Genomic DNA, 25,593 nt, shown 5'->3' with positions numbered 1-25,593 from the left:
CAACTTCCGACAGGCACAAGATTCAAAAGTCCATGTATAGCTCAGTCTTAATTAGTGTTGCAACGTCAGAAATCACTGGAATTTAGATATAACTTAATGGTCTCAAAGTTCGGGTGTACCTTAGTGTTGGCTGTTTTACAAATCCTTGGTAGTTCAGGTGGGTATTCCGGATGAATTGTCCCCCAAAGGTAGGTGAAGTTGGAGTCCGCCGGCGGAGATCCTGCAAAAGCCGTTTTCTCAGCGCTGAACGGCAGTGTGCGGGATCGATTTGCTCTGTGATCGACGCGTTTCGCCTTGGAACAAGGCTTCCTCAGGATAGCAGATAAATCTTTCCAGACCTCATCCCGTCTTTTAAAGGGGGTTTGCATGTGACGGCATTTCATCGTACTTCCGGTGTGGTATGCGTTCCATACTGATTCTATGTCCTGTGTTTGCGTTCCAAAGTAAATGTGCATGACGTGTTTCCTGGATACCTTGCGTTCCACAGTGATTTCATATCCTGCATTTGCGTTCCAACCCGATGTTTGACTTCCGGTATCGGGTATAAGGTTTTGTACATTGCGCAAATATATAGTTTTTTCCATCATTCCACTTTGTGATAAGAGTATTTGGATTATGTTGAACTTTATTACTTGATTGTATCAATTCTACAAATGTTCTCAGTACTGCATATGATAGACAATAATATGGACGAACATGCAAAACAGACACATAACAAACAAATAAATAATTCTCATCTATGGATTGTGATTTAAAAAATAATGGGATATGCAAAATTTATTGTAATATGAGTTTTGGCTCTGAGTGGAGGGGTACCTAGTCAAAATGATCCTTATTTTTGTATATATATCTCTTATCATGAAAATAATAATGAGAGGAGGGGCGAGCATTATAAACATTTGAAAAATTGAATAAATTTGAAAGATGGAGAATATATAATGAAAAATAAAATAAAAAATGAAAAATGAAAAAATGAAAAATAGAATGAATTATAATGATAAAAATTAAGAGATAATAAAATAAATTATGTAAATAAATGAATAGATAATAAAAGATAAAAAGTGAATTATGTGAAATAAAGGCTGGGGAAGAATATGTTCATTCGGAGGGTCTTGTTTATTATATAATTCTATTTTATGTTAAGAACGGGTTAAGGTCGAAATCGACGTTCAGCCCTTTAGGTGTCAAAGTACCCATTCTGTAAATTAATTTGGTTTCCTCTTTTATGAGATAATCTTCTAACTTTCCTCCTCTCCAGGGTGTGGCAATTTTTTTCCAGACCTATAAATTGTAATATGTGTGGATTTGCGTTATGTTTCTCTTGGAAATGTGCGGGAATACTGTGATCTTTCTTTTTGTTTTTGATGTTGCAGAGGTGTTCTTGAATTCTAATATGAAGCTTTCTCTTCGTCTGGCCTATATATTGTAGGCCACAGGGACAATAAAGTAGGTACACAACACCGGTGCTTGTGCAGCTTATTCGTTCCTTGATCTTAAACTCGGTCCCGTTTGAGAATGAGGTGACGGATTCGACAATTTTGATGGAATTGGATCTTGTTTTTCTGCAGGCTGTGCAAGTTCCGCACCTTGAAAAGCCTTTTCGTCCATCTTCTTTCTTATCTGTTTTTTGATGACTATTCACCAATATGGATTTTAAAGTTGGTGCTCTTTTGTATACAAACCGTGGTTTCGGAGGTTCTTTGAGAATCTCATCTGAAAGTAGAATGTGCCAATGCTTCCGGATGCTGTACTCAATTTCCCTGTTTTGAGTTGAAAAAGTGGAAATGAAAAGGGCATCTTTCATTTCACTGGTTTCTTGTTGTTTATATTTTAGAAGTTCTGTGCGGGGTACCTGCTTGATGTCGTGTTTTGCCTCTTGTAGGGCTGCCTTGTTGTAATTCTTTTCCTCAAAATTCTTGATGAGATTTTCAACTTGAGTATCGAAATCCGTTTCTTTGGAACAATTTCTTTTTAGTCGTCTCATTTCCCCTCCCGGGATGTTTCGTATCCAATTTCTGTGGTGATTGCTTTTGGCATTTAAGTATCCATTACAATCCGTCGGTTTTATATATGTTTTGGTTTCCAGTTTGTTATTCTCCACGTATATTGTTAAATCTAAAAAATTTATAGATTTATCACTGATGGTGCTAGTGAATTCTAGATTTACTGTATTTGTATTTATTTCCTTAATGAACTTTTCCAAATCGTTCTTCTCACCTTTCCATATTATAATAATGTCGTCGATGTATCGTGCCCAAAGACGTAATTTATCTGCATGTCTGTTGTTTTGCCATATGTTTTTCGTCTCCCATTCCGCCAGGAATAAGTTTGCATATGAAGGTGCAAATTTAGTGCCCATCGCAGTTCCTGTACGCTGGACGTAAAATGTGTCCTCGTACCAGAAAAAATTATGATGTAAAATGAAGATTATGGACTCCATGATAAAATCAATTTGTTCTTGTTTCAGAGTGTTAGCTTCTGTTATTTTGTTTTTTACATACTCGCATCCGATGTCATGATGGATGCACGTGTACAGGGACTTAATATCACATGTGGCTAGTAATAGGTCTTTTTCCCACTGTATGTCATTCAGAATATTAATAACTTGGGTTGTGTCCTTTATATAGCCTTTTTGTTGTGTTACTATCGGCTGCAGGAATTTATCTATGTATCCCGAAAGGTTTGCAGTTAAAGATCCAACCCCCGCTACAATGGGGCGTCCCGGGGGATTCTTTTTGTCTTTGTGAATCTTCGGGAGTAGGTAAAAAACTGGGATAATTGGATTTTTGTTGTTCAAGTGGGCAAATTCTTGTGCATTCAGTATTCCTGCGTTTTTTCCTCTTCCCAAAAGGAGACTGAGTTCTTTCATATATTTCATTGTTGGGTCAGTCTTTAGGGTCTGGTACGTTCGTGTATCTTTTAGTTGGTTGAGTGCTTCTTCGTTATACTTCTCTCGATCTTGGATTATGATGCTACCTCCTTTGTCCGCAGGTTTTATAATAATGTTGTAGAATTGATACAATCAAGTAATAAAGTTCAACATAATCCAAATACTCTTATCACAAAGTGGAATGATGGAAAAAACTATATATTTGCGCAATGTACAAAACCTTATACCCGATACCGGAAGTCAAACATCGGGTTGGAACGCAAATGCAGGATATGAAATCACTGTGGAACGCAAGGTATCCAGGAAACACGTCATGCACATTTACTTTGGAACGCAAACACAGGACATAGAATCAGTATGGAACGCATACCACACCGGAAGTACGATGAAATGCCGTCACATGCAAACCCCCTTTAAAAGACGGGATGAGGTCTGGAAAGATTTATCTGCTATCCTGAGGAAGCCTTGTTCCAAGGCGAAACGCGTCGATCACAGAGCAAATCGATCCCGCACACTGCCGTTCAGCGCTGAGAAAACGGCTTTTGCAGGATCTCCGCCGGCGGACTCCAACTTCACCTACCTTTGGGGGACAATTCATCCGGAATACCCACCTGAACTACCAAGGATTTGTAAAACAGCCAACACTAAGGTACACCCGAACTTTGAGACCATTAAGTTATATCTAAATTCCAGTGATTTCTGACGTTGCAACACTAATTAAGACTGAGCTATACATGGACTTTTGAATCTTGTGCCTGTCGGAAGTTGCAGAACCTGAAGTACACCAGAGAGGTTAAGTCGCTAGAAAGTGCACCTCCTCTGTATCCAGATAACACAATAAAGAATATATATAGCCCTTTCTTTGAATATATTGGAGAACGTACGGGCAATCAACAATATTATATGTCATATGTGTTTTATGTAGTTTGTCTGTATGTTTACCGGTAATAGGTGTCATAACTACTAATTGCATATTGCACAAATAATTCTCTTGCAGTATAGCACCCTCCATTTTCCATTGTATATAACTATAGAGGTTTTGCATATTTGCACATTTTTCCGCATGGTACTTTGTATTCCCTATTTTCACATAGGTACTATTCATAGAGGGTTCTTCTTATAAATTATGCAAATTTATTATATTTACCGACAAATTCTCATATTGAATACACAGTTCTAGCCATACAACAATTTTATCATACACTCCTCTTAAAGGAATTTTTTTACATTTATTTAACGATTATAAGACATTGTCATTTATGAAATTTTTAGAATAAAAGAAATTGTTTTTTATCTACGTGTCTCTCATCTTTACTAATCTTGCGCTGGGGAAAAAACCTATTTACACTCCAATCCTAACAGCGGAATTAGGTAGTGATTCCGCATCCCTTCCCTAAGCAGCATTCACAGTAAAGCAAGAATAATAGTCTGTAAGCGCAGTGCCATACTCCATTTTTGTTTAATCAGGAGCCGCAGCTGCCGGTCCACGATCTCTGATTGGCTAGCAAACCGTTGCCTTATTGAGATTCACCCCACCGCAACCGAAGCTGGAGACCAGACATAATAGAGAATTGAGGGGCAGGAGAGGCACTGCTCTGCGCTCTTTTCCCCTCACACAGCAGCGGGATGCAGGTATTGTGTACGGCCCGGCAGTACGGCGTACCGGCTGGGAATTTCTTACCGGTACGCCGTACTGCCCCGTACCGCCATATTTGCAGCACTGAAACTAAATTTATCCATTGCTATGGTGATGTTTGCCCTAATAAGCTAAGTGGGGAACTAAGCACAAGACAACCACACAAAACATCCTAATAATAATCAACCCCTAATAATCAATAAAATACCAGTCTGCATTAAATCTGATTAATGTGTGGCATACTGGAATGTTAGGAGACAAGAGATATTGGAAAGTTCCAAAAGCCATTTAATTCTTATCAGTGAGTGGGGGAGTTTTATGGCCCCAATCAGTTACTTGCAGACCCTGTGACATGTAAGAGGTTAGGACAGGAAGTGTAGGGGGATTTTTAGCAAAAGGAACAAAGCACAGGACAGTTCAGTGTGAACTGAGGATGGAGGGCACAGGCTAGTATCCAGGAGAAATGCAGGCTGGGGACTGTGGAACAAGAATGGCACTCCACAGTCCCTGGCATGATGGAGAGAAGAGCAGCGTGTGGGTGTTGCTATGAAGAGAGGGAGAGCCCATATCTGCAGTGTAACAGGAGAGCCAGCAGCTTCAGTGTGAGAGCCACAGTATGCAGAGTACAGTGGAAGGAACCAGGAACGAAGGACCTTCAGGGGTACCCAAGAAGCAGGACGGGAGGTGTGAGTCTGCGGGATAGGACGAGCTGGGTGAGTGGTAGGAACCACGTTTGGCGGAAGGCCCCCTGAAACGTGTACATGAGATCCCGTTTAGATAGAACCCCTAGCGAATGGGGGAGAGCACACTGAAATGAATCTCAGTTTGCGGAAGCCGCACTACTGATTCCCAGAGACTGCGCTGGTATGTACTGTACTGTAATGATGTCACATCACTGTAAATGCTGTTATTGCCCATGAAGCAAATGAAAGGAGATGTAACCTGATGTACCCCATATGAATATTGCGCTGGAGAGGAGAACAAGGAGTTAAATGTTACTGTCGTGATAACCCTGTCTGAACTGTGAATAAACTGCTTTCTTATGTGATGAGACGGCCTAGTGTGCAATGCTTTTTAATATGACTGATGGACCGGCCGCTCCCCGGCTATCACAACTGCAATGTATTTAACTGCATATTAATAATACATTGTATAACAAAAAGCATGGCAAACCTATTTCAATAAAACAACATATATAAAAAAAATCTATAAATAAACACAATACAATAGTATGACAAAGGCAGTATGACACAGATTACTGTATATAAAGGCAAAATATTTAATCATCCACTGTAACACTAGAGCCACCAGGAAAATATACGCATCACAGGTGCTACGCATGCAAATACTGTATACAGATTGGAGTGTGGTGGATGAGAAAAAATAATTTTCCAGTAGATCAAGTGTTGGGTTAAAGAAGGCTTTGCAACATACAGTCATAAATACATACAAACCAATCAGCCATAACATTAAAACCACAGACTGGTGCAGTGAATAACATTGCTTATCTCATTACAATGGCACCTGTCAGGGGGTTGGATATATTAGGCTGAAAGTGAACTTTGACAAGGCCCAAGTTGTGATGGCTAGAGGAGTGGGCTAGAGCAACTCCAAATGGAAGGTCTTGTGGGGTGTTTCTGGTATGCAGTGGACGCCCAAACCTCCTCTCTGCCCAGCCACCTTGTACCCTTTATCTCTTTCTCCTGTGACTCTTTCTAAGGACGTGTCTGTGTTCTTTCTCTCTTTTTGGACCCCTCTGCTCTACCCTTGCACTCTCCTCTCTCTCTCTCTCTCTCTCTCTCTCTCTCTCTCTCTCTCTCACTCTCTCTCAGGATGCCTCCTATCTTCCCAGCCACCTTGTCTCCTATCCTCCCTCTCTCTCTCTTTTGGCACCCCCAAATAAACTGAAACAGTACAAAGGTATACAGTAAACTGATAGAAGTTTTTAAAAAAGTAATTATTATAAAAACAAACTGAAAAGTAATATACATTTCAGAGTTTCATGGGACAAGTGCAGGGTCAGAAGAAACCCCCGGTGGGCCCTACTGCTTGAAGGCCCTCCAGGGGCAAACGCAGGATTTTCAAGGGGGGGTTTCCAGAGATTATATATATATATATAGTGTGATGGCAACACTCAAGACTGTAGTAACTTGAGAAAGTACTACAGGAGATGACTACGGGTACAATCTCAAAACATTAAAAGAATAAAGTACTTTATCAAGTTATTACAGTCTCAGAGTGACGCCATCACACTACATATATTGGTGTTCATCACTTTATGGGCACTAGGGCAAGTATGCTCATTCATTTAGGAGTGCAAGGTATCTTGACGTGTGTGTGTGTGTATATATTCCTGATGGCACCAGAGCAATCATATATCAAGTAATGGTGATTGCCAATTCAATTTGTCGTATATATATATATATATATATATATATATATAGTGCATATCTGAAAGCCCTCTGCAGATATAATGTAAGTGTGTGTGTGTGTGTGTGTGTGTGTGTGTGTGTGTATATATATATATATATATATATATATATATACACATTGATACACATACCTAGATACACATACATACACAAATAATCAGTAAATGCTGTACATCACACCACCTCTGCTGGCCGCCCTCCTCTGACAGATTGTAGTGCAGCCGAATACCAACTTCAGCCAACTGGCCACAGCCCCCACAAGCCCGGCCGCTTGCCTCCACTGGTATGAGTTCCGGCATTCTACTTGCAGGCAGCTCATCTCACCTGTCACGCTGAATGCCACGGCCCGCCCCTGCCTGCGGCTCTCCCCCGCAATTTCCTGTGCTTTGCAAAGCACAGAGAGTTAGCGCGATCACAGCAGCAGCAGTCACTGTAAGAACGGAGACAGCGCTTCTCTGTCTCAAACCTCTCAGTCTCAAAAAACAACAACTTGGTCCGTCAGGGGGGGTTTCTGGGTGCTCGGAAACCCCCCCTGCGTGCGCCACTGCCCTCCTTCTCTAGGGATCAAGGCCCTCATTCCGAGTTGATCGCTCGCTAGCAATGCACACGCTAGGCCACCGCCCTTTGGGAGTGTATCTTAGCTTAGCAGAAGTGCGAACGATATTTCCCTGCAGTTTCTGAGTAGCTCCAGACCTACTCCTAGATTGCAATCACTGCAGACTGTTTGGTTCCTGGTTTGACGTCACAAACAAGCCCTGCGTTCGGCCAGCCACTCCCTCGTTTCCCCAGGCACGCCTGCATTTTTACCTGACACGCCTGAGTTTTTTTAGCACACTCCTGGAAAATGCCAAGTTACCACCCAGAAACATCCACTTCCTGTCAATCAGTCACCGATCAGCAGTGCGACTGAAAAGCGTCGCTCGGACCTGTGTAAAGTTGCATAGTTTTGAGCAAAAGTACTTTGCGCGTGCGCACTGCGGCCCATGCGCATGCGCATAAATGCCAATTTTTGCCTGATCGCTGTATAGCGAAAATCTGCAACGAGCGAACAACTCAGAATGACCACCCAAGTTCCAGACTGTGCACTCATTATACATATGTTACATTATACTTCACATGACTATGGTATATTGTTGTTATAAATCTGGTACATTATCATGAATGCACTAGCAGTGATTACTATATAAAATTATCGAGGGGCCCAGACCATGCACTCTCTAATGCTTAGCCAAGCCTCCGTGGTGACTGGACGCATCCCTTAGCATGGCCGCTACCACTGCTTTCCCCTGGAGGGCCCTTCATGCCCCAGTCCAACATTGGAAATAATGATTTGAGAAGCAAACTTGGTGGAATAATCTGAACCATGTCACTGTTGTGCAGTGGCGCACCCAGGGGGGGTTTCCGAGCACCCAGAAACCCCCCTCCACTTAAAAAAATAATAATTTTTTTTGTTTGTTTTTTAGCTGCATGAGTATTATTAATGGCTGTCTAGCATCCTCTGCAGCTTGCTGTCTTCCTGGTGGCACTTGTAAGTGCAATAAAAGTTTACTTTATCTTAATTATAGTACATATATATGCATGTGCATAAATATATACACATGTATATACATACATACATGTAAACACACACACACACATACACATATGATATATATATATACACACACACACACACACGTGTATATATATATATATGTGTACTGTATGTGTGTGTACATATATATATATATGTATGCATGTTTAATATGCTATGTATATGTGTATATGTGTGTGTATATATATATATATATATATATATATATATATATATGTACATAAGCTCGCACTCTCATCTAATCAATGACATCAGTGGGGTGCACTCAGTGGAAATACACTGGAACAGTGAGTCCACGCATATAGAAAAAATCCCATTGGGGGGGAGGCACTCTCCAAATCATAACGCGAGTCCAATTCTGGTACAACAATGTTTTAATATTCAATATAGTAGCTCCAAATGTCGACGTTTCGATTCCGACATAGAATCTTTCTCAAGACGAGCAATACAATGTAGCATTCATAGTCATATATACACACTATATGAAGAAAACAAACAAACAAAGAACATCTGAAATTAAAAATAATGAACAATGCCTCACAGGCCCACATGTGAACCAAAATGAATCACCCCTAGATGCATAGTATAATAATGTGCCTAGGATTAGTGGATGTGCCTGTATACACAAATATCGGTACATCAAAGACCAAACACCAACAGTGAACAGAAGATAGCAAAGCATGCACATACCAGCATACAATAAACCAAAGTGCATAAGCATGTTACAACAGATAAAGTGTCACCCCCATGTAAGTAAACACAGAGGAAACTTACTCAATGCCTGATTCAAAACCCATATGCACGGAGTAAGCCAGAATAGGGACTTTATGCACAGGAGGATGGACATCCAGCATGAAGCTATTCATTCAAAGAAAAAGACCTAAACATAGACAATAATCAGATAAACATATATCCAGGATATCTATATGTCTAATCCACTAATATAGCCCATTAACTCACAACATATATGAAGTCGAGACATCCGTCACAGCAAATGTTAATTCCTCCAGACTTACTACAATAGAATTAATATATCAGGATCACTGCAGATCACAACCATGCATTAATCAATATCACCAAAAAAGTCAACATTCCAAATTACTTACAGGAGTCTGGAGAGTTAGCAAGGCACTCACGAGCATCAGGACAGGGCTGCGTGTAGCTCCACTGTCCCATGCTCCAATTATACCATACAAACAGGAAGTGATGTCACCGCATGTGGAGACCCAAATATATCTAAATATTACTATAGCCATGCTTCTAAACTATGCACATTTATCCACACGTGGTACACATATACTCAATACTGCTCCCAAGATGAATAGATAAACGCCTAATGGTGAATTCACCCATAGACCACGGAGGGCGGAAGTGACCTGCGTTCCAACTGCCTCGGGCGGAAGTGCATGCGTTCCACACAAGCACCTCCGCCCACTGAAACCAACAACGCCAAGGACATGACAACGAGGGCGGGAGCAATATGCGTTCCAATTCAGTTAATGCGGAAACGCCTGCGTGCCATATATGGCTGCGGTCAGCATACGTCACTCTAAAACAACATGTCACAATACAATAAGCACAGAGGGACCTCAAACACATGCTACCAGTCCACAAGGGGCCCATGAGGCTAAAGCAAAATCCACAAAAATATACATATATACATTATATATACATGAATGTACAAGAAGTTTATACATACATACATAAACATTAACATAAACAAAATACATTTATAGAGACTGGGTGAAATTCAGTATAAGTAACGAGCTTAAATCAAATAGCAACTGTTCGTGCATAAAATAGAATCTGGAGTACCGCAAGGTACACCATTAAATCGATACGTGCATCGGGATGCCCGAACCAGGTGTCCCTATACACACATAGGGATATATAGCAAATATATGTTATTTAAATATCTGTAACAGGACACTATACATATATAAGGATATTTAAGTCCCTACAGAAAAACGTTGAGTGCGTTGTGTTCATTCAGACCACGGGGGGCAACAGTGTCCAAAGTAGAGATCCAGTAGCTTTCTCGTTGTTTGAGTAACAAAAGACGATCCCCTCCTAAATCCAGTGGGGGAATCCAATCAATTAACATACATTTTAAGTTTGCCACTTGGTGTCCATTCAGCATATAGTGTCTAGCCACTGGTTTGTCTGTTTTCCGTGTCTGCAGCGCAGCTCTGATGGTAGTTCTATGGTTCGCCATCCTATCTCGGGAACATCGTGAGGTTAACCCCACGTAATACAATCCACATGGACATGTGAGTAGATAGATAACATATTCCATTTTGCAATGGAGATGGTATTTGATCTTGATATGCTTTCCAGAATGTGGATGGGGAAACGATTTTCCGACCAACATCGATCTGCAGGTAGTACAACTTCCACACGAGTAACTGCCTGGTTTACTCGTCATGATCTGTGTAAGATTGGGACGTTCTTCCGGCACCATGGTGGGGCGCATCAAAAGCTGTTTAAGATTTGCTCCTCTACTATACGCCATCATCGGTGGTTGCATATGGGTAAAGGGCAATGAAGCATCTGAAGCCAGAATCGGCCAGTGTTTCTTTAAAGTCTGTTGCATATGTTGAGAGTGCTGATCATACTTAGAAGAGAATATCATTCTTTGTTCACTTGGGAGTTTGGTGCGACTACTCCCCTGGAAAATATTGCGAGCTTTTTGTAGACATTTAGACAAAATTTTAGGTTGATACCCTCGGGCACGGAATCTAGATGTCAACTCGGAAAGATGTTGTTCTCTAATAGATGAATCTGTATCAATACGCAAGACCCTTAGGTATTGGGAGACTGGTAAATTGTCCTTGAGACTTGGTGGATGAAAACTACTCGCCAATAGTGTGGTATTACGGTCGGTGGGTTTCCTATACAAGGATGTGGTGACCTGACCATTTGTAATACGCACTGTTACATCAAGGAAATTCACACTTTCAGATGACACATCGAACGTGAACTTAATGGGAGTGTTAAGTGAGTTAATCTTCTGGACCATGTTGACAAAAGCTTCCTTGGTGCCACTCCATACTAAAAAAACGTTGTCTATAAAACGTTTGTAGAAAAGAATTTGGCCACCAAATTCCGGCAGGATGTGTGTAATTTCGAAACGTGTCATGTACAGGTTAGCATATGCCGGCGCCAGGTTGGACCCCATGGCAGTACAGGACTGCTGCATATAGTATGCTTCCTTGTACTTGAAATGATTCTGACTCAATATCAGATGTACGAGTTCGAGAATATACTCAGTAGGCATCACTGGTCTGGGATCTAATGATAATATTTCTCTTAGGGTGGTGATGCCATCAGAATGGGGGATTACTGTGTGCAATGACTGTACATCCATTGTTGCCAACAACGGAACATTCTCAAGGCCTGTACATTGGTTTAATTGATATAGAAAATCACCTGTATCTCGAATATAACTCGAACTCTTCGTAACATATGGTTGAAGAATGTAATCAACCAATTTTGCAAGCGGCTGTAGTAATAATCCCTCAGCCGCAATGATGGGCCTACCTGGAGGTCTTACAAGAGATTTATGCACTTTCGGGAGTGTGTAAATGATGGGACATTTAGGAGTATCCACTGTAAGGAATTCAAAAAGTTCATGGTCAATCCACGTGTGTTCAAGACCCATCTTGAGGCTTGCATCAACCTTCCTCTTGATTGCTAGGACAGGGTTCATACCCACACTTTTGTATGTGTCCTGGTCAGCAAGTTGACGACAGATTTCCATGTCATAGTCTGTCCAGTCCTGTATCACCACCGCCCCACCTTTATCGGCCAGGCATATTACCAGTGTAGTATCTCTCTTCAATTTATTCAAAGCTGCCATTTCATCACTGGACAAATTGTCGAAAAAAGGTGGTGGGTTGTAGGTCCGCATAGCCTTCTGCACCATATGTAGGAAAGTTTTAATACTTGCATTGTTGGAAGATGGATCAAATTTAGACAATTTTTTAAACAGGAGTGCGCGATCAGGTTGATCCGACTGACCCGAAAAATATTCTTTTAGACGAAGCTTGCGCCCAAATTTAAATTGATCAATGTTCCCTTTAAATTGCTGATGTCGAAAGGTGGGGACAAAAGATAACCCTCTTTCCAGGAGTTTTAATTCAGCCTGAGTAAGCTCCTGGCTAGATAGATTAAATACAGTGGTCATATGCGTTTTTTCCGCCCTCTTCTCTTTAAATCCACCCCGCCGCGGATGTGGTCTGCGGCTCTTGGGTCTCCTGAAGCTGGGGGTAAACCGGCACATGTTGTGCCAGGGTCTAAAAAACGGCGATTTTCTCGCGGAACATCCGATAGATCCGTATCAGAATTGGAGAGGGAGGATCCCCACTCCCTATTATATGCAGGTCTCCGATGTCTAAAGGGCTGTGTGGATCTATCAGAACGTGGATATTCCTTATGTCCCAAAAGCCAACGATATACAGTGTGATTTTGGTAGTCACCTTGAACAGTAGCCAATTTCTTCCTTTTAAAGCATGTGAGCTCCCTCCGATATGCCTCAGTTTGTGACTGGAGTCGTTCAATCCAATTGGTGCTTTTATCCTCTCGTTTTACAGACCCAGCATATACTGGGTCACCTCAGTCCCCACCCCTGTGATTGGCTCCGCCCAGTTCTGGAAACCCCCCCATGCAAATCCTGCGTTTGCCACTGTTTGTGGTCGGCCCCTCTTAACCTCGCGGTCTACCGCAGACCGCAAAGTTCCCACCATTGGATATAATGTAGCTGCGCTACGCTACATTGTATCCACAGTGCTCCGCCTGACTGACAGTGCAAGAGCGCACAGCCAATCAGGAGAGTGCCATGATGTGGCGCTCCCTGATTGGCTGAAAGGACCCTCTTTGACAGGAGTCACAGAGGTCCCGACATTCAGGGGAAAGGGAATCCATGTGTAAACATGGATCCCCTTTCAGTTCGTGGGTCAGCTGAGCGGTTTGTTTTTTTGCCAAGTATGTGGATTACAACTTTTATGAAGAGGACCGATCTACACCAGATTCTTTGTAAGTATAATTTTATTTACAGGTACCCCTGGATTCTACTGGACAGGAGCTGGAAGCCGAGTGAAAAGGAGGAGCAGTGAGCTGGTACAACTGCAACTGCTAAGTGGAGTATAGGTGCCGCAGGTGAGAGCACTACGGCTGCATAAAAGTGAAGGACCAAGAACCGCACAAAGATAGATAAGTATAAGCCAGCTTAATTATTGTATAAGTGATATTGCTTGTCTTCTATTTTTTATTTTTGCTGCTTTTTCTTTGAGTGTAACAGGGAGTTAGACCTTGCAAACAATATGGGAGGGGCTGTGATTGAGGACCTCACTCAGTGCATGTCGTGCAAGATGTATGCACACCTGGAGCTACCGGCCCAGTGTGAATACATCTGCACGAGGTGTGTGCGAACTGTTGCCCTGGAAGCCCAGGTAACTGATCTAGAGCAAACGGTTACGCGACTGAGGGAGATTCACAATCTCGAGCGTAGTTTAGACAGAACGGTGGAGGAGTTGCGGGAGGGGTCACTGGTAGAAGAGGATGATGATCAGGTAGCCAGTTGGGTCACAGTTAGAAGGAAGAATAAGAGGGGGAGGCACGACATCTCCGAACTATCAAACCCGAACAAATTTGCCCGATTGGACGAGGAATCGGAGGATGATAGCGAAGAAATGACGGTGCCGGAGGAGACTGCTCCCTCTAGCATCCAGAGGTGCGGTCCCTCTGGCGCGGTTGGGATAAAAGATAGAGAGGTACCTAGTCAAATGGTGGTGGTAGGGGATTCTATCATCAGGAAGGCAGATAGGGCAATCTGCTACCGGGACCGTGATCGCCGTACAGTCTGTTGTCTCCCGGGTGCTCGGGTACGGCACATCGCGGACCGGGTAGATAGATTGTTGGGAGGGGCTGGCAAAGACCCGGCGGTCTTGGTGCACGTTGGCACCAATGACAAAGTTAGCGGAAGGTGGGATGTCCTTAAGAAAGATTATAGGGACTTAGGAAAGAAACTGAAGGCAAGGACATCTAAGGTAATATTCTCGGAATTATTACCCGTGCCACGCGCTAGTCCAGGGAGGCAGAGGGAGATTAGGGAGGTAAATGTGTGGCTTAGGGATTGGTGCAGGAAAGAGGGGTTTGTGTTCCTGGAACACTGGGCGGACTTCTCAGTCAGACGCCATCTCTTTTGTCGTGACGGATTGCACCTGACTGAGGAGGGGGCAGCGGTGCTGGGGGGAAGGATGGTTAGAAGGTTGGAGGAGATTTTAAACTAGGAGCCTGGGGGGAGGGTTTAGCTAAAAACTACGGGTCATGCAGTGAGAATAGTGGGGATGGCGGTAGTAAACAAAATGGGGGAGAAGTTGGGGGGAGGGTAAGAGCAGGCAGTAAGGTTATTAACATCGGTACTAAAAGGGATTTTACCAAAGCACTAACCAATGACGATTACAGGTCATCCTTGCCACATAAGGTGAAAGATGTCCCTAATGCAAGGGAAAATACTTATCTTAGTTGTATGTATGTAAACGCCAGAAGCATTACTGGTAAAAAGGGTGAACTAGAAATACTTGCAGCAAGCAAACAGTATGATATTATAGGCATTACTGAAACTTGGTGGGATGAATCTCATGACTGGACAGTCAATCTAGAGGGCTATACACTGTTTAGGAGAGACAGACTAAATAAAAAGGGTGGAGGGGTGTGTCTGTACGTAAAGCCGTTTTTAAAACCTAATATATGGGAAGATACTCAGGAGGGTACTGTAGACACTGTTGAGACACTATGGGTAGAAATTGCATGCGGGGAAAAAGGAACAAAAAAGTTAGTATTGGGTGTATGCTATAGGCCGCCTGGTATCAACGCATCTGATGATGAATTGTTACTAAAGCAAATTGAAAAAGCAGCAGGAGTAGGAGACATAGTAGTGATGGGAGATTTTAACTATCCAGAGATAAACTGGAAAAACGATTCATGTGATACTGCTAGGGGCAGTATGTTTTTAAACACACTAAATGATAACTACCTAGTCCAACTAATTGAGGAACCAACTAGGTACAATGCAATCTTAGACCTGGTATTAACAAACAATCAGGATTTGGTATCGGGTATTATAGTAGGGGAACCCATAGGAAACAGCGACCATAATATGGTCACATTCAATATCAGTTTCTACAAACAGCCCTATACTGGCTCAACTAGGACTTTAAATTTTAGCAAAGCAAATTTTGAAATGATGAGGGTATTTTTCAGGGATATTGAATGGGAAGGTTTGTTTTTAGGAAAAAATACTACGGAGAAATGGGAGGTACTAAAATTCCTGCTAGCTAAAAATACACTCAAATATATTCCTATGAGTAGCAAAAAAGGGAATAAAAATCATAAACCGATGTGGCTTAACAAAAAGATTAAGGAACTTATGGGCAAGAAAAGGCGAGCATTTAAAAAATACAAATCTGACGGGGAAGCAGAGTCATTTCAGCACTATAAGGAATGTAACAAAAATTGCAAAAAGGAAATAAGAGCGGCTAAAGTAGAAACTGAAAAACTAGTAGCAAAGGAAAGCAAAGCAAATCCCAAAAAATTCTTTAAATACATCAATAGCAAGAGATTAAAAAAGGAGAGTATAGGCCCTTTGAAGGACACGTTGGGAGTCTTAAGCAAAAATGATAATGACATAGCGAACACACTAAATGAGTTTTTTTCAACAGTATTCACTAGAGAGGACCCAATTCAGGGACTGACACACAATCTCAATAAGGACAATATCACACTGATAGGTACTTATTTAAGCGAGGAAGTAGTCTGTCACCGATTAAAACATTTAAAGATTAATAAATCACCAGGGCCCGATGGTATTCATCCAAGGGTTCTAATGGAGCTTCACTCTGAACTGGCAAAACCGCTATCTCTGATCTTTGAGGATTCAGTTATATCAGGTATGGTTCCCAAAGACTGGCATATAGCGGAAGTAGTGCCTATATTCAAAAAGGGAAGTAAAGCTGAACCAGGTAATTATAGACCAGTTAGTCTTACATCTATAGTGGGGAAAGTATTGGAAGGTATTCTAAGAGATAGTATTCAGAAGTTCCTTGAAACCAATAAGGTCATTAAAAGGAATCAACATGGGTTTATGAAGGACAGATCCTGTCAAACCAACTTACTTGGCTTTTATGAAACAGTAAGCGCAAACCTAGATCAGGGTAAAGACGTGGATGTAATCTTTTTAGACTTTGCCAAAGCGTTTGATACTGTACCACACATGAGACTTATATACAAGCTACAAGAATCAGGGCTAGGAAGCACAATATGCACTTGGGTCAAAAACTGGTTAGATAATAGGAAGCAGCGCGTTGTGGTTAATGGATATTTTTCAACTTGGACTGAAGTGCTAAGTGGTGTGCCGCAAGGCTCAGTATTAGGACCGCTATTGTTCAATATTTTCATTAACGACCTAACAGAAGGTCTAGAGAGCATGGTGTCAATTTTTGCAGATGATACCAAATTGTGTAAGGCTATAAATACAGAGGAGGATGCCGAGTCTCTTCAGAACGACTTAGTTAAATTAGAAGCATGGGCAGCCAAATGGAGAATGCGCTTCAACACAGACAAGTGTAAGGTAATGCACTGTGGTAACAAGAACAAAAATTACACCTACCTACTAAATGGGGTAAAACTAGGGGATTCTGTACTGGAAAAGGACTTAGGTGTCCTCATAGATAGCAAGCTAAGCAGTAGTACCCAAAGTAGGACTGCAGCAAAGAAGGCTAATAAGATATTAGCATGCATAAAACGGGGTATTGATGCTAGGGACGAGAGTATTATACTCCCATTATATAAATCACTAGTGAGGCCACACCTTGAATACTGTGTACAGTTCTGGGCACCGTACTACAAAAAGGATATCCTGGAGCCTGAAAAGGTACAAAGGAGGGCGACCAAACTAATTAAGGGCATGGAGACGATGGAATACAAGGAAAGGCTTGAAAGACTAGGCATGTTTACATTGGAAAAGCGGAGACTAAGAGGGGATATGATCAACATCTACAAATATATAAGGGGACAATACTCAGAGCTTGCGCGGGACCTGTTTTTGGTTAGATCAACACAGAGGACTCGTGGACACTCGCTCAGGTTAGAGGAGAGGAGATTCCGCACAATACGGCGTAAAGGCTTTTTCACGGTAAGGACAATACGTGTTTGGAATTCCCTGCCCGAGGGAGTTGTAATGGCGGAATCTGTCAACACCTTTAAGAATGGGTTAGATAAATTCCTATTGGATAAGGATATCCAGGGGTATGGTGCATAGTCATGCATTATAGTTACTATTTAGTCAAATCATCATGCAGAGGACACCACAAATAGGTTGAACTCGATGGACAATTGTCTTTTTTCAACCTCAGATACTATGTTACTATGTTACTATGTTACACCGTATTCTTTGCAAGTATAATTTTATTTACAGGTACCCCTGGATTCTACTGGACAAGAGGACCGATCTACACCGGATTCTTTGTAAGTATAATTTTATTTACAGGTACCCCTGGTTTCTACTGGACAAGAGGACCGAGTGCTTCGGGTCAACATAGATAAGTATGTATGTATGTAAGTGTGCATGTATGTGAATTAAACTTTTACTTTCGCTGTGTCTGATTTGTTTTATTTGGGTATTTTTTTGTAGTAGAACTACAGGTACCAGCGGGCCCATTTCCCCCTGCATGCTGGTACTTGTGGTTCTCCAAGTACCCGCTTGCGGGGGAGGCTTGCTGGGACTTGTAATTCTGCTACAAAAAACAATATTCTGTTTTTTACGCAAAAGGCTATCAGCCTCCCATCCACCGCCCACGGGTGGGGGGACAGCCTCGGGCTTCACCCTTGGTCCTTGGGTAGCTGGAGGGGGGGGTCTCCACTCCTCCAGGGTAACCCGGCCAGAGGTGACTAGTTGGGGATTTTAATGCCAGGGCCGCAGGGACCAGTATAAAAGTGTCCCCCGGCTGTGGCATTATCTCTCTGACTAGTGGAGCCCGGTGTTGGTGGTAAAAATATGGGGGACCCCTACATCTTTTATCCCCCGCATTTTTGGCACCAGGACAAGGCACAGAGCCCAATGCTGGTTGTTTAAATATGGGGGATCGCCAGTCAGTTTTTTCCCTGTATTTTTACAACCAGGACCGGCTCAAAGAACCAGAGGCTGGTTATGCTTAGGAGGGGGGACCCCACGCAGTTTTTTTTTGTACATTTTGACACTAACCAGACTCATTCCCATAAATAACCATGCACAGATCTCACTGATCCGTGCATGACTATCCAAACTCGCAAGGAAAAAGCAGGTTTATTTTTTTGCTGCTATTTTTTTAACGAATCGCAAAAAATTGCACCCGCAATTGAGCATTCAGAGACTAACACCCAAATACGTAAATTCCCGTGTTGTAAGACCAAACAGCCGCGTTTGCCAATGGTCTATTCATTCGTATTTCTGAATTTTGCCATCAAGACTCAAAACCATTACGAATAGCCCAAACACTGCCGAGATTTGTGGTTAGTAAATTCCCGTGTTGCCACTTAGAAAAAAAAATCAAAATCGGGCAATCTTAGAACTTTAGTAAATAAACTAGGCTCGGTTAACCCGAGCGCGCCCGAACGTCATCATGACGCTGTCGGATTCTCGCGAGGCTCGGATTCTATCGCGAGACTCGGATTCTATATAAGGAGCCGCGCGTCGCCGCCATTTTACACGTGCATTGAGATTGATAGTGAGAGGACGTGGCTGGCGTCCTCTCCGTTTAGAGAAGAAATAGATAGGAGAGTGAGAGTGAGACAGTGACACTTCATTTACTGGAGCTTAGGAGGAGTACTCAGACAGAGAGTGCAGAATTTTGCTGATAGTATTAGTTAGTTATACTAGTGACAGAGTGAGACAGTGACACTTCATTTACTGGAGCTTAGGAGGAGTACTCAGACAGAGAGTGCAGAATTTTGCTGATAGTATTAGTTAGTTATACTAGTGACTGACCAGTGACCACCAGTGCAGTTTTATATTATTTAATATAATCCGTTCTCTGCCTGAAAAAACGATACACAGTGACTCAGTCACATACCATATCTGTGCTCAGCCCAGTGTGCTGCTGCATCATCTATGTATAATATCTGACTGTGCTCACACAGCTTAATTGTGGGGGAGACTGGGGAGCAGTTAGGTTATAGCAGGAGCCAGGAGTACATATTAAAAAATTAAACAGTGCACACTTTTTTTCTGCAGGAGTGCCACTGCCAGTGTGACTGACCAGTGACCTGACCACCAGTATATAGTATACTATATTGTATTGTGAATGTCTGCCTGTAAAAGTTAAACACACGTCGTGTGACTTGTGTGGTGTTTTTTTATTCTATAAAATAAAAAACTCATTCTGCTGACAGACAGTGTCCAGCAGGTCCGTCATTATATAATATATACCTGTCCGGCTGCAGTAGTGATATATATATATTTTTTATATCATTATTTATCATCCAGTCGCAGCAGACACAGTACGGTAGTTCACGGCTGTAGCTACCTCTGTGTCGGCACTCGGCAGTCCATCCATAATTGTATACCACCTACCCGTGGTTTTTTTTTTCTTTCTTCTTTATACATACTACATCTCATTATCATCCAGTCTATATTAGCAGCAGACACAGTACAGTACGGTAGTCCACGGCTGTAGCTACCTCTGTGTCGGCACTCGGCAGTCCGTCCATAATTGTATACCACCTACCCGTGGTTTTTTTTTTCTTTCTTCTTTATACATACTACATCTCATTATCAACCAGTCTATATTAGCAGCAGACACAGTACGGTAGTCCACGGCTGTAGCTACCTCTGTGTCGGCACTCGGCAGTCCGTCCATAATTGTATACCACCTACCCGTGGTTTTTTTTTTCTTTCTTCTTTTATACATACTACATCTCATTATCATCCAGTCTATATTAGCAGCAGACACAGTACAGTACGGTAGTCCACGGCTGTAGCTACCTCTGTGTCGGCACTCGGCAGTCCGTCCATAATTGTATACCACCTACCCGTGGGTTTTTTTTTCTTTCTTCTTTATACATACTACATCTCATTATCAACCAGTCTATATTAGCAGCAGACACAGTACGGTAGTCCACGGCTGTAGCTACCTCTGTGTCGGCACTCGGCAGTCCATCCATAATTGTATACCACCTACCCGTGGTTTTTTTTTCTTTCTTCTTTATACATACTACATCTCATTATCATCCAGTCTATATTAGCAGCAGACACAGTACAGTACGGTAGTCCACGGCTGTAGCTACCTCTGTGTCGGCACTCGGCAGTCCATCCATAATTGTATACCACCTACCCGTGGTTTTTTTTTCTTTCTTCTTTATACATACTACATCTCATTATCATCCAGTCTATATTAGCAGCAGACACAGTACAGTACGGTAGTCCACGGCTGTAGCTACCTCTGTGTCGGCACTCGGCAGTCCATCCATAATTGTATACCACCTACCCGTGGTTTTTTTTTCTTTCTTCTTTATACATACATACTACATCTCATTATCAACCAGTCTATATTAGCAGCAGACACAGTACGGTAGTCCACGGCTGTAGCTACCTCTGTGTCGGCACTCGGCAGTCCGTCCATAATTGTATACCACCTACCCGTGGTTTTTTTTTCTTTCTTCTTTATACATACATACTACATCTCATTATCATCCAGTCTATATTAGCAGCAGACACAGTACAGTACAATAGTCCACGGCTGTAGCTACCTCTGTGTCGGCACTCGGCAGTCCATTCATAATTGTATACTAGTATCCATCCATCTCCATTGTTTACCTGAGGTGCCTTTTAGTTGTGCCTATTAAAATATGGAGAACAAAAATGTTGAGGTTCCAAAATTAGGGAAAGATCAAGATCCACTTCCACCTCGTGCTGAAGCTGCTGCCACTAGTCATGGCCGAGACGATGAAATGCCAGCAACGTCGTCTGCCAAGGCCGATGCCCAATGTCATAGTACAGAGCATGTCAAATCCAAAACACCAAATATCAGTAAAAAAAGGACTCCAAAACCTAAAATAAAATTGTCGGAGGAGAAGCGTAAACTTGCCAATATGCCATTTACCACACGGAGTGGCAAGGAACGGCTGAGGCCCTGGCCTATGTTCATGGCTAGTGGTTCAGCTTCACATGAGGATGGAGGCACTCAGCCTCTCGCTAGAAAAATGAAAAGACTCAAGCTGGCAAAAGCAGTAGCACCGCAAAGAACTGTACGTTCTTCGAAATCCCAAATCCACAAGGAGAGTCCAATTGTGTCGGTTGCGATGCCTGACCTTCCCAACACTGGACGTGAAGAGCATGCGCCTTCCACCATTTGCACGCCCCCTGCAAGTGCTGGAAGGAGCACCCGCAGTCCAGTTCCTGATAGTCAGATTGAAGATGTCAGTGTTGAAGTACACCAGGATGAGGAGGATATGGGTGTTGCTGGCGCTGGGGAGGAAATTGACCAGGAGGATTCTGATGGTGAGGTGGTTTGTTTAAGTCAGGCACCCGGGGAGACACCTGTTGTCCGTGGGAGGAATATGGCCGTTGACATGCCTGGTGAAAATACCAAAAAAATCAGCTCTTCGGTGTGGAACTATTTCAACAGAAATGCGGACAACAGGTGTCAAGCCGTGTGTTCCCTTTGTCAAGCTGTAATAAGTAGGGGTAAGGACGTTAACCACCTCGGAACATCCTCCCTTATACGTCACCTGCAGCGCATTCATAATAAGTCAGTGACAAGTTCAAAAACTTTGGGTGACAGCGGAAGCAGTCCACTGACCAGTAAATCCCTTCCTCTTGTAACCAAGCTCACGCAAACCACCCCACCAACTCCCTCAGTGTCAATTTCCTCCTTCCCCAGGAATGCCAATAGTCCTGCAGGCCATGTCACTGGCAATTCTGACAAGACCTCTCCTGCCTGGGATTCCTCCGATGCATCCTGGCGTGTAACGCCTACTGCTGCTGGCGCTGCTGTTGTTGCTGCTGGGAGTCGATGGTCATCCCAGAGGGGAAGTCGTAAGACCACTTTTACTACTTCCACCAAGCAATTGACTGTCCAACAGTCCTTTGCGAGCAAGATGAAATATCACAGCAGTCATCCTACAGCAAAGCGGATAACTGAGGCCTTGGCATCCTGGGTGGAGAGAAACGTGGTTCCGGTATCCATCATTACTGCAGAGCCAACTAGAGACTTGTTGGAGGTACTGTGTCCCCGGTACCAAATACCATCTAGGTTCCATTTCTCTAGGCAGGCGATACCGAAAATGTACACAGACCTCAGAAAAAGAGTCACCAGTGTCCTAAAAAATGCAGCTGTACCCAATGTCCACTTAACCACGGACATGTGGACAAGTGGAGCAGGGCAGGGTCAGGACTATATGACTGTGACAGCCCACTGGGTAGATGTATGGACTCCCGCCGCAAGAACAGCAGCGGCGGCACCAGTAACAGCATCTCGCAAACGCCAACTCTTTCCTAGGCAGGCTACGCTTTGTATCACCGGTTTCCAGAATACGCACACAGCTGAAAACCTCTTACGGCAACTGAGGAAGATCATCGCGGAATGGCTTACCCCAATTGGACTCTCCTGTGGATTTGTGGCATCGGACAACGCCAGCAATATTGTGTGTGCATTAAATATGGGCAAATTCCAGCACGTCCCATGTTTTGCACATACCTTGAATTTGGTGGTGCAGAATTTTTTTAAAAACGACAGGGGCGTGCAAGAGATGCTGTCGGTGGCCAGAAGAATTGCGGGACACTTTCGGCGTACAGGCACCACGTACAAAAGACTGGAGCACCACCAAAAACTACTGAACCTGCCCTGCCATCATCTGAAGCAAGAAGTGGTAACGAGGTGGAATTCAACCCTCTATATGCTTCAGAGGTTGGAGGAGCAGCAAAAGGCCATTCAAGCCTATACAATTGAGCACGATATAGGAGGTGGAATGCACCTGTCTCAAGCGCAGTGGAGAATGATTTCAACGTTGTGCAAGGTTCTGATGCCCTTTGAACTTGCCACACGTGAAGTCAGTTCAGACACTGCCAGCCTGAGTCAGGTCATTCCCCTCATCAGGCTTTTGCAGAAGAAGCTGGAGACATTGAAGGAGGAGCTAACACGGAGCGATTCCGCTAGGCATGTGGGACTTGTGGATGGAGCCCTTAATTCGCTTAACAAGGATTCACGGGTGGTCAATCTGTTGAAATCAGAGCACTACATTTTGGCCACCGTGCTCGATCCTAGATTTAAAGCCTACCTTGGATCTCTCTTTCCGGCAGACACAAGTCTGCTGGGGTTGAAAGACCTGCTGGTGAGAAAATTGTCAAGTCAAGCGGAACGCGACCTGTCAACATCTCCTCCTTCACATTCTCCCGCAACTGGGGGTGCGAGGAAAAGGCTCAGAATTCCGAGCCCACCCGCTGGCGGTGATGCAGGGCAGTCTGGAGCGACTGCTGATGCTGACATCTGGTCCGGACTGAAGGACCTGACAACGATTACGGACATGTCGTCTACTGTCACTGCATATGATTCTCTCAACATTGAAAGAATGGTGGAGGATTATATGAGTGACCGCATCCAAGTAGGCACGTCACACAGTCCGTACTTATACTGGCAGGAAAAAGAGGCAATTTGGAGGCCCTTGCACAAACTGGCTTTATTCTACCTAAGTTGCCCTCCCACAAGTGTGTACTCCGAAAGAGTGTTTAGTGCCGCCGCTCACCTTGTCAGCAATCGGCGTACGAGGTTACATCCAGAAAATGTGGAGAAGATGATGTTCATTAAAATGAATTATAATCAATTCCTCCGCGGAGACATTGACCAGCAGCAATTGCCTCCACAAAGTACACAGGGAGCTGAGATGGTGGATTCCAGTGGGGACGAATTGATAATCTGTGAGGAGGGGGATGTACACGGTGATATATCGGAGGATGATGATGAGGTGGACATCTTGCCTCTGTAGAGCCAGTTTGTGCAAGGAGAGATTAATTGCTTCTTTTTTGGGGGGGGTCCAAACCAACCCGTCATATCAGTCACAGTCGTGTGGCAGACCCTGTCACTGAAATGATGGGTTGGTTAAAGTGTGCATGTCCTGTTTTGTTTATACAACATAAGGGTGGGTGGGAGGGCCCAAGGACAATTCCATCTTGCACCTCTTTTTTCTTTTATTTTTCTTTGCGTCATGTGCTGTTTGGGGAGGGTTTTTTGGAAGGGCCATCCTGCGTGACACTGCAGTGCCACTCCTAGATGGGCCCGGTGTTTGTGTCGGCCACTAGGGTCGCTTATCTTACTCACACAGTCAGCTACCTCATTGCGCCTCTTTTTTTCTTTGCGTCATGTGCTGTTTGGGGTGGGTTTTTTGGAAGGGCCATCCTGCGTGACACTGCAGTGCCACTCCTAGATGGGCCCGGTGTTTGTGTCGGCCACTAGGGTCGCTTATCTTACTCACACAGTCAGCTACCTCATTGCGCCTCTTTTTTTCTTTGCGTCATGTGCTGTTTGGGGAGGGTTTTTTGGAAGGGCCATCCTGCGTGACACTGCAGTGCCACTCCTAGATGGGCCCGGTGTTTGTGTCGTCCACTAGGGTCGCTTATCTTACTCACACAGTCAGCTACCTCATTGCGCCTCTTTTTTTCTTTGCGTCATGTGCTGTTTGGGGAGGGTTTTTTGGAAGGGACATCCTGCGTGACACTGCAGTGCCACTCCTAGATGGGCCCGGTGTTTGTGTCGGCCACTAGGGTCGCTAATCTTACTCACACAGCTACCTCATTGCGCCTCTTTTTTTCTTTGCGTCATGTGCTGTTTGGGGAGGGTTTTTTGGAAGGGACATCCTGCGTGACACTGCAGTGCCACTCCTAGATGGGCCCGGTGTTTGTGTCGGCCACTAGGGTCGCTTATCTTACTCACACAGCGACCTCGGTGCAAATTTTAGGACTAAAAATAATATTGTGAGGTATTCAGAATAGACTGAAAATGAGTGGAAATTA

General features: G+C 43.4%; 1 protein-coding gene across 1 annotated transcript in view; it reads right to left on the bottom strand.

Annotated features, from left to right (window-relative positions):
- LOC134949242 (cytochrome P450 2F2-like) overlaps positions 1-25,593 on the bottom strand; it is a 182,031-nt gene that overhangs the window by 104,695 nt on the left and 51,743 nt on the right. The gene's annotated exons all lie outside the window — the stretch shown is intronic.

The sequence above is a fragment of the Pseudophryne corroboree genome, chromosome 8 (assembly GCF_028390025.1).
Source record: "Pseudophryne corroboree isolate aPseCor3 chromosome 8, aPseCor3.hap2, whole genome shotgun sequence".
NCBI lineage: Eukaryota > Metazoa > Chordata > Amphibia > Anura > Myobatrachidae > Pseudophryne > Pseudophryne corroboree.
Note: the sequence above shows the minus strand (reverse complement) of the source record. Positions and strands in the feature narration are given on the sequence as shown.